Source organism: Miniopterus natalensis, chromosome 3 (assembly GCF_054644295.1).
Source record: "Miniopterus natalensis isolate mMinNat1 chromosome 3, mMinNat1.hap1, whole genome shotgun sequence".
Classification (NCBI taxonomy): Eukaryota; Metazoa; Chordata; class Mammalia; order Chiroptera; family Miniopteridae; genus Miniopterus; species Miniopterus natalensis.
Genome location: NC_142083.1, coordinates 12,995,089 through 13,005,547, shown reverse-complemented (window position 1 = coordinate 13,005,547; position 10,459 = coordinate 12,995,089). Strand labels below are relative to the sequence as shown.

The window sequence follows — 10,459 nt, the reverse complement described above, 5'->3', positions numbered from 1 at the left end:
TCCCATGTTATCAAATGCTTGTCCAGTTGCTCTTTAGCAGTGAGCTTCAGGTTGAAGACACAGATGGCTTTGAGCTCAAGGCCCTGGAGAGTTGCTATCATTTGCCTTCTCTTTTTGCCTCAAGGAACTGCCACAGTGGTAACATCTCCGGGTCGTGGTCTAGCCCCCATTAAAATCTCTCCTCTCCAGAGTTTAGTAACACATGGCTAGAAAACAACTGCAGGACTGACACTATGCGGCTTCTGTAATGCCTTTACAACGGTGTACATTTATTTGCTGGCACATTCCTAACTAGGTAATTGTAACAACACAAGGACTACTGCTCAATCCAAGCATACCAGTCCCCTCACACGTTAGAGAGAAGGGAAGGGATATTCCTATATGATTATTTGTGGAGCCCTTCTTTGTCTGGAAATTGTCAAGAGAGAGTTTGACCATTTTATTAGCATATACAACCCATAAAATTGTACAGAACACATTGTCTCAAATTCTGCCTAGCATGTCGCCCAAGGAGCAGACACTTCAATGTCACTTACCATGTAAGAGACATGACAATAAACAGATTACACATATAATTTAATCACCACGACAATCTATGAATTAGTATTAGTCTCATTTAACATGAGAGTAATATATGAGCTACCTTACCCGAGGAATGTCTTGTCTCTTTTATTTCATGCTGGTATCAGCTCTGCCCATGCACAGTCCCACTCAACTAGCAGGGAGTTCTTTCGAGGCTGCCCTGTCGCTTTTATTCAGGGATGCCGATGATGAGATTTTTAAAAAGTGTGTTTCAACCAAATTCACACCAATCAAAAAAGTAATTTAAGTGTTCAAAGACAATTACAGCCTGTACAACAAATTGGGGGTAATTATATATGACAAATGACAAACCCCATTTAGCCAGTTCCTGTTCACACTTCCTAATGCACAACTTTAGGAACCTCAACGAAGCTGCTGTTTTTAGGTATGTCTGGGGGTTCTCCCAAACTTCTCACAAAGGTTCAAACATAATTTTATTCCACTAATTATACAGAGGCCAAATGCATGGGGGCCATTCCCCCAGACGCTGGGGTTTTCAAAATAAGGAAACAGATCAGGATGCTTCAGATAATAATAGTAACAACAACAACAGCAACAATACAATAGCAATAGTGAGGGGGAGAAGAGGAGAGGCAAGAGGGGGAGAAATTCGCCCTCGGGCTGGCACTCTGCTGCGACTTTCGCCGTCTTGATTACCTCACTGTACTTTATAATAACATATAACAGAGGAGACTTATTCATACCCACTTTTAATGGATCCAGAACAAGAGGTTTAGGGAAATTTACTGACTTGTTCAAGGTCCCACATGTAGTCAGTTGCAGACTTGACATTTGAATTGATGCCTACTTGGTATTAGAGTTCATTTACTTAGAACGCTTTTCTTTATTTCATGTCATACACGCCCAAGAGGTTCTCAAAGCCGAGCTATTTATGTGCTGATATTCAGTGTTGGTAAGAATAACTTTTTTCTTGCATCATAAAAGTGTTACTGCTCCAATAATTAGTTTTCATCTGAAGGTATTTTTCTAAAACTTTATTGTAGGTTCTAGGAAACTATTGAAAACCTGTTACTTTTAGCATAGTTAGCTGATGGCTCCCCAGTATCGGTCTCTCCTTCATTATCATATTAGAAGTCCTGACTTAAGGTTGCCAGCCTATTTCAGTTCTCTTAAAAGAAAATGACAACAGATGTCCATGCAGATCTGTAAATGGATGTTTATAACAGACATTCATAATGTTCCAACAGTAAAAACAACCTCCATGCCCATCAACAGGTGAATGCATAAATAAGTCATAGTACATTCATACAATGGACTAAGACTCAGCTGTAAAAAGGAACAGAGATGATTCCTCAAAGCTGTGCTAAACAAAGGGAGCCAAACACAAAAGAGTACATACTGTGTGATTCATTTACATGAAATTCTGGAATGCTCAACTTGGGTGATTTTGCTGCCAGGGGACATTTGGAAATATCTGAAAACATTTTAGGTTTGTCATAAGTTGGCATATGCTCCTGGCATCTAATCAGTACAGGCTAAGGTGCTGCTCAACATCCTAGAGATCAGTCCCCATAGCAAAGGAATTTCTGAGCCCAAATGTCCACAGTGTTCAGGTTGAGAACTGTGCTAAACTAGGCTACGGCGACAGAAAGCAGACTACTAATGGCTACTGGTGGGGGCAGGAAAGTCAGTGTTGACTTCAGAAGACCACAGTGGTGAAGAAAATGTTTTATGTCTTGACTATGGTAAAAGAATACATCTTATTTTATGCAAATTATACCTCAATTAGATTGTTTTAATAAAATAAGCAACAACAGATGACAAGAGGAATCTTCCATGCAAAGATTTATTGGGGATATGCCCATCAAGGATAAAGAGGAAAGGAAACGTGAGTGGCAGAGGGAGCCTTGAGGTGGAGGTTCAGTTCTGACATCAATAAAGAGAGAAGGGCTGGGAGGGGAACTGAGTAGGAAGAGCTTCAGACCGCAGTGCAGCTCTAAGAAATATTTAGCCAGGGTGACAGAGAACCCCAGGGCAAAGGCTGCCTGCTAGAGAAGTCCTATGCTGGGCAGGAAGGGCCTGGCTCCAGGACACCCTCTCCGCTAAACCTGGGAAGCGCACAGCCTCAGACCGAGCACGGTGGTGGTTCCCAACTGCGTGGCTGGTGGAGACCATCACTTCACCACATTTCTCTCTTGAAGGGAATTTCAAGTGGCACATTCTCAAGGCTGGTATAACCACACAATCACCTGTGAACATAAGTATGCCCATATAACTAAGATTTAACAAATGAACTATGAGCTAAAGTGATGTGTCCTTAATCTTTAATCTCTTCCTCCATCCTCAGCTTGCACCATGGTTACAACAGCAAGTCATCGCCCGTGATGCAAGGTTGGTGGACAAAAAAGATGAGGGGTGGGGCAAATGGTGCCTGGAGCTGAGAAAAGCCATCAGACAAGCCCTTTATGGGAGAAAAAGAAACATCTGTACTCACTAAGCAAGTGTTATTATAGGTTCTGTGACACACAGTTGAGTTTCAACCTTAACAAATACAGTCATTTTTACAGATAAAATAGAAAAATTTTGCTGAAGCAGCAACACTAAGAGTAAATTAGAAAAAGGGATGCTTTTTAAAATTTACCAATATATTTTATTTAACTCAATATATCCAAAATAATATCATTTCAACATGTAATCAGTATAAAAATATTAATGAGGTATTTTTTTGAATTAAGTCTTGAAATCTGGTGTGCATTTTATACTAACAGCATATATCAATTTGGATTAGTCACATTTTAATTGTTCAATAACCACAAGTGGCTGTTGGACCACATAGTTCTAGTGGTTTTCTGGAGTATAAGTGTTCTAGAGAAGAATCTAGGTGATGCATTACACTGAGAAGTTGGCCCAATTATTCACTCTTGTTAAAAATTATTTTTAAATGTGTTGTATAATATTTCAATCACACAAAAAGTTTAAAGACTAACAAAATTAACACCTGTGTCTCCATCACCCAGATTAAAAAGTGAAAACACACCCGACAGCTGAGGCCCCTGGTACCTGTCCCTGACCACACCTTCTTCTTTTCTCCCCAAAGGCAACCACTCTCCTGAGTGTGGTATCATATCCATGTGTTTCTGTGAACTTTTGACAACGGGCTATTTTAAAATAAGTTAGGTTTATAAGAAAACACTATGACAGTGCAAATACATTGGCCCCGATATTGCTGTTTTGGTGGAAAAATAAAGTTAAATTCTGTGTCAGGAGAAAACCAACAGGATTTGCTGACATGATGAGAGGAGGAAAATTAATAAAGAGTTCAAGATCTTGAAATTGTTGATTGGGTGAGTGATGATACCATTAAACAAAACAGGGAGCATGAAGATGGATCAGGACTACTGGGAGGGCGACAATGAGTTTAGCTGTTGTTGAATTAGATCGAATTGCTGATGAAACATTTAAACTTGGTTGCCCCATGTAAGGAGAAGATTGAGTCTGTTCCAGCAAGTGAAACAGATTCTTTATGAGCATAATATCTTTTCTCTAAAATTTTCTACAACCATTAGAGAAAGTTATGCATGGGAAATAAAGTCATAATGCAGTATTTAGGGTTCCCATTTGTAATGGATGATGGTTTTCTGTTTTCTTTTGTTTTTCATTTACCACATATGAAAAATATCTCTGGGTAGTGAAATGATATTACTTTGTTTTTTTTGTAAACCAAGTATCTTTGTTTTTCTATGAACCAAATATCACAGCGACTAATGCACGCTTTCATATAGTATCTCTATCCAGAGAAAACTAAATTCTTTACACCTCACCCTCACCTACTCACCCATTAGAAATAGAGAAAAAATATGTTAGACATAAATTCCATGCTCTTCCCTCTTTATTCTTACCTTTGACATAATCTATTAAGGAACTTCCTAAATTAAAAAATATATATTGAAATCCAGATTAATTTGAATAAAAAATTATAAAAAACTTTTGATTCAAGTTAATTTGTATTTTAAATTATAAACATACCATTTAAATATTTTTTTTTACATTCTGATTTTATACCATAGGCTATATAAAGGTAAACCTCACAATGACTTTTGTTTATATTTATGGATTTGAACATTACACTGGTTAAAAGCCAGAAACTGAGCATCTGTATTCATTATTTAATATCCCTTATTTTTTCTTTTCTGTTGTTATTTTTAATCTCTGTTGTTCTCATTGCTGTTGTGATTTTTATCCCAGGTACAAATAAATAGGTATGGATCCAGCCAGTTCTGGGTGACTGATCTCTGGATTTCCCGAGAGCTCACAACATATCTCGTAATGACGCCATTCAGACACGGAGACTGTATTATCTCAAATTGCCCGGAATGATAACAATTTATCAAACTTGCTGAAAGAAGTTCATCTTTGCCTTAAAGTGATTGCTTTTCTCTCTGTTAAGTTGCTTCATCTAATAGAATGAGTCCAGGAGGCTTTCACCTACTATCTTTTCATTTTTATGTCATTAAGCAGCTGAAAGAAATAGACAATGTTTCCTGCTCGAATTTTTTATCTTACTTTCTGTCAGTGCAACAGAGATTCAGATTGTATAATCTGATACCAAAGCACAAGACAAGTTAAACAATAGGATTTCAGATTGACTCAACCAAACTCATACCTGGTTCTATACACTTGAGTTTTTCAAGACACATTTCATTCTGAAAATAATGCTATAAAAATAGAAATACTAAAAATCAGAGAGGTTAGTTTCTAATCTTATCCTGCTGACTGTTCAATAACAAAAACATTATATATTTCCCAGATCTAGGGAAAGGAGAATAGCCAATATTAAAATTACTACCATGATTTGTTAGTATGAACTAATTCTTGCTTCTCAAGGACGGTTACTTTACTCTTCTTTTAGTGCCAACATAATTGACAGTGGTGTTATACACAAATATTTCACATTGCACACTGGGACATTGAGAGATGGGAAAGAAATAGCTGAGGTCTTGGAAAACGCTGGTCTAAAAAGACAGGTTATAGTTTATCATGAACTTTCTTTTTCAGATCAAGGAATCATTGTCTTATGATAAATGACCTAGAGTTTGGTTCCATAAAGGTTAATGTTATGTTTCAACTTGACTGAGCTAAAGGGATGCCCAGAGAGCTGGTAAAACATTGTTTCTGAGTGTTTCTTTGAGGGTGCTTCTGGAGAAGATTAGCATTTAAATGAGTAGGCTCAGCAAAGGAGATCACCTTGAGGAATGCAAGTGGGCATCACCCAAACTGTTGAGAAACTAAATAGAACAAAATGGCAGAGAAAGGGAGAATCTGCAATTTTGTTTGAACTGGGACATCCATTTTCTCCTGCCCCCAGACAAGGGCACTCTGGTTCTTGGGCCTTCAGACTGGGACCTAGACTTACACCATCAGCCCACCCCACAGTTCTCCAGCCTTTGGGCTCAGACTTATACCACTGGCTCCCCGGGTTCTCAGGACTTTGGTCTGGGACTAAATGACACCACTGTCTTGGCTCTCCAGCTTGCAGACAGCAGATCATGTGACCTGGCCTCCACAGTAACCACATGAGCCAATTCCTGCAATAAATTGTCTTATATATCTACATGTACCCACTTGGTTCTTCTGGAGAACCCTAATTCTGAGGGCTTTCCAAGGGTATCTTAAAACAGATGTGTTAAGGTAACTCAAGAGCTTTCTGATATTGAAAAGTTGTGAAAGGTGATAAAGGCAGCAAAGAATATTGAGAAGGGACATATAATATTAGAATGAAGGTTTTTCCAACTCTGTAAATGTACCATAAACTATGGAATTATATACTTTAAATGGCTGAGGCATGAGGTATATATAAATTATATCTCAATAAATTTGTTTTTTTAAAGTATGTGAATTTATTACTTTCATTTAAAAATAAATTTTACAAATAAGTTTTCAAATATATTTTTTCTTTTCTTACTAATTTAAACCAAAAAAGGTGAAATTACAGGTAAAATATATAAACAGTATTGCCAAAACGACCCTTAAGAAAATATGATGTGTAGCCATGGGATCTCCAACTGCATGAGAGAGCAACCTGGAGAGACTTTGACAGCTCTGGTCAGCATAATACCTGCAGCTGTCACTCGCCTTTCCTATTATATATACGTATATATATATGTGTGTGTTTGTGTGTGTGTATACATACACATATACATACATGTATGTGTATATATATTTATTTATATGTATAAAATACAATGTTTTTCATGCTTGATATTGGCCTGTCTAACTTAAATTGTGGCTGTTTATAAACACACAGTAATTAATGCACATTAACTAAGCATCATTATATTTGATCTTCTCATAGCACTATTTTTCTTCCCTGATGACAAATATCACTTTATTATATAGCTTTTTCTTCTATATATACCTATATATTTCCTTGGCATCAGACTTTTTGTCTTGCTTCCCACTTCTATCCTTACATGACATTGTTTTCTTTTCATTCTTATATTCCTCATGAGGTGTCAACAATCAACAAGTAATGTGGTCCTACCAACTAAACTCAACAGCAAGACAAAACAAAATACAATAACCAGCTGTTGTCATCACATACCTATTTTGCCCACTGTCAAAGCTCAAACTGCCTTACCTGTTACTGAAAAAAAGTTATTTGGGAATTTCTGCAATTATTATACAGTATAACAAGAATTATTTTCTTGCATAATAAAGAAATAGTGGAGTTTACACAGCACAAAATGTTGCTAGAGACCATATTACAACAGTCAACAATTAAGATGCATTCCTAAATTATAAAATATATTCTAGTAATCTCCATAACACCAAGATCAAGTGGATTAAATTGAAATTAAACATTCCCGATGCTGTATTTGTCTTTCTAAAGAGGGTTTAAACTCAAACCTTCTCAAGGGTTCCAGGAGGCAATTAGGTGGAGAAAGCGTCCCCTTGGTGCAATTCAATGCCACTAGATATTTCATTGGTTTGTTTGTTTTTCTGTTTGTTTTACTCTGGCAGTTGGACTTGGGAGCAAGCTGTTGCACAGCAGGTGAGAGTTTTAATGCTCAGTCAGCTTGTGACAGTGGATAGATCCAACAAAGCAGTTCCTCTGAGGAATATTTAATGTGAGAAAAAGCCCTGGCTTAAAGCCTGTAATTGTTGTAGGTGAGGGAGATAAAAGTCAATTTACAGAGTTAAATCAAAATGAGTTAAGTAGTGGGCTGAGGTGCTCACACCGAAATACATTTGCACCCTTCCAATTTCGTTTATGTTTCTAAACTTTACTTATAATCTCGCTCTGTTATACATGCACTTTTATATATCACTTTTCTTCCAAGGAATATGGAATGCCATATCATCAGTCATCAAAATAGGCTTGGGAGACACAAAAAGTTATTGTCATTCTCCTTTTGCAGATAAAAAAGAAAATTGAAAGGAAGGCTAAGTGATTTTTCCTCCTAGATCTCTCCAAGAAGTCACTGGTAAAATCAAGAAGGGTTTTATGGTCTTTTGAGACCCACATCCACAAGAGAGATGAAACTGTGGGATAACAACATAAACAGAATTCAGATGAGTTGTCAATGATGTCCAAGTTTCTCTTGCTTCTCTGTCAGGAGCAAAGAAAAAAGAAATCAGACACCACTTATCAAAATGTGCCCCTTTGTGTCTATACTAATACTTCTTTGAAACTGCAAGAGCTAGAAATGAGTACATTTATCTGTGATTTCTATGTAATCATATTTTAGCCACTTATTCTCAAATGTATGATTTCCCCCCCACAAATTTCCACCCTAATTTCTCTTCTTGAATATTCACGATCCTGTGTTCATAATTCTATAATTTCAATATTTTTTGGTAAAGCAGTGATTAGAAGGAAACTTATAGCATTACATTCTTATACTAGAAAAGAAAGTCTACAATCTGTAACCAAAGTCTCCTGTGTTACTAAGAACCCCGAGAAACAAAACCACCTGAAACACAAAGCAAGCACAACGCAAAGGAATAATGATGATTAGGACGGAAATCAACAAAATTAAAAATAGAGAAAATCAAGGAAAACAAAAGCTATTTCTTTGAAAAGATCAATACTGTTGATACACGTCTAGCCAGGATGGCACTGAGCAAGCACACAGTAGACATACTCATGATGAGGGACTCTTCCCAAAGAGCGGGAAGAGGGCAAGGATGTCCCTGCTCAGACTTCTGAACAACACGATGAAAGAAGTAGAGCTAGCCAATGAAAAGGAAAGAAAGCACACTCCAAAGACAGTGGGAGAGGCAATTAATGGTGCCCCACCCCTCACACTGACCTCAACTTAATATGGTCAAAAGACAGACTTTCATATTGAGTTTGACACCCAGAAGCAAACTGCACCCTTAGAAAAATAAATCAGTGAGGTTGGAGATGATATTCATCATTTCAGTTTTGTCTTGCCAATCCTACTACTCTCTGCCATAATGTATCTGTGTTTTTAAAAAATATACTGAAGAAGTGAATGGAGATTTATGCAGTTACTGATGGCATTATTTCAATTCTCATGTTGACTTCGGTCCTACCTAGTTTTAGACACTGAGACTAGGAAGTTAAACACTGATTCAAAAATAAACAGTGAAGAGTTTCCACACTTAACACTTTGTATATTTTACAAAAGTACACTTTTATTGCCAGGTAGGAAAACACAGAACTGTGCAATTAGTTGAAAACCCAGTTTAGACAAAGATTTTGAGAATGGTTAGCTGGAATAAAATTTATGCAGAGTAAACACTGTGAAAAAGAAATCCGTACTTGTTTCCAGAGAAGGAAATGTCTCTTGTCATATCTGTTTACATTTCATTGCACTACATTATGTGGTTTGAAACGACTTAACTTACACAAAAAAATAAGACATTTTAGAAAACAAACACAAGGCATACTATTCAAGAAACCCTTTTCCTCACACTGTACTTATTTGAGAAATAAATGGATAAACACCGATTTTTATCACTGCAATGATCCAAATAATATAAATGTAGCAAAGTCCTTTCAAGAATAATTAGAAAACTTGGAAAGACTTAAAATGACTAATATTATCTGACACAGCATTCCATCCAGGTGGACCTGTTCAGGTTCCTCTGATAATCAGCTTTCTAAAAGTCAACTGTGCCCTATACTATATTCTAATCATGGAGTGACATCTATCATAATCACAGCCATGGGGAACTGGGTGTGGACACCAAGGGGTGGGAAATCTTGGGGGTCAGTTAGAATTCTGCCTACCATACCTACTAAGCTGTGCAAGGGAGAGAGTAACCTGGATTACAGGTTCGGCTTAGTATTGATAATGTTGTCTATACATTCCTGATATTATTAATTTTAACACACAATGCAAATAATAATATATTCTTAAGTTGGTTTCAAACTATCTCATTTAAACAGATCTAATTTTAATAAAACAATTAAAATAGTTGCATAAATTTTAATAATAAAGTTGACTTTATTCACCTCTCATTGTCATTATTTAGAGATTATTTGAGAAGCTCTGGTCAATGTAAAGTACATTAGAAAAAGACTATCAATATAAGAAGAAAGGAGAAAAATACAGTTACATGTAATAAGATAGCTCTTTATCTGGAAAAATGAGAAAATTAACTGAAAAAATATTAAAATAAAATAACTTAGTAACATTATCATTTCCAAAATTGTTATGCAAAACCAATGTTATTTATATTAAAACAATAAGCAATTTATGAATTGGAAAGAAAATACCTTATTCATAGATGCAACAACACAAATGTAAAAAGGAGTTAGGAATAAGCTTTTCTGAAAAGTGTTATTACATTCCTAAAATTTTTAAATTTGCTTCCATCCCTTAAAAAGTGTGATCATATTTTTAGCATTTGATGGCATATTTGTAGTGTCCTAATATCTTTACAA

General features: G+C 36.3%; 1 pseudogene; it reads left to right on the top strand.

The window, feature by feature from the left end:
* Positions 1 to 6,549: 6,549 nt before the first annotated feature.
* On the top strand, positions 6,550 to 6,688 carry LOC148093437 (small nucleolar RNA SNORA44; annotated as a pseudogene).
* The last annotated feature ends 3,771 nt before the right edge of the window (positions 6,689 to 10,459 follow it).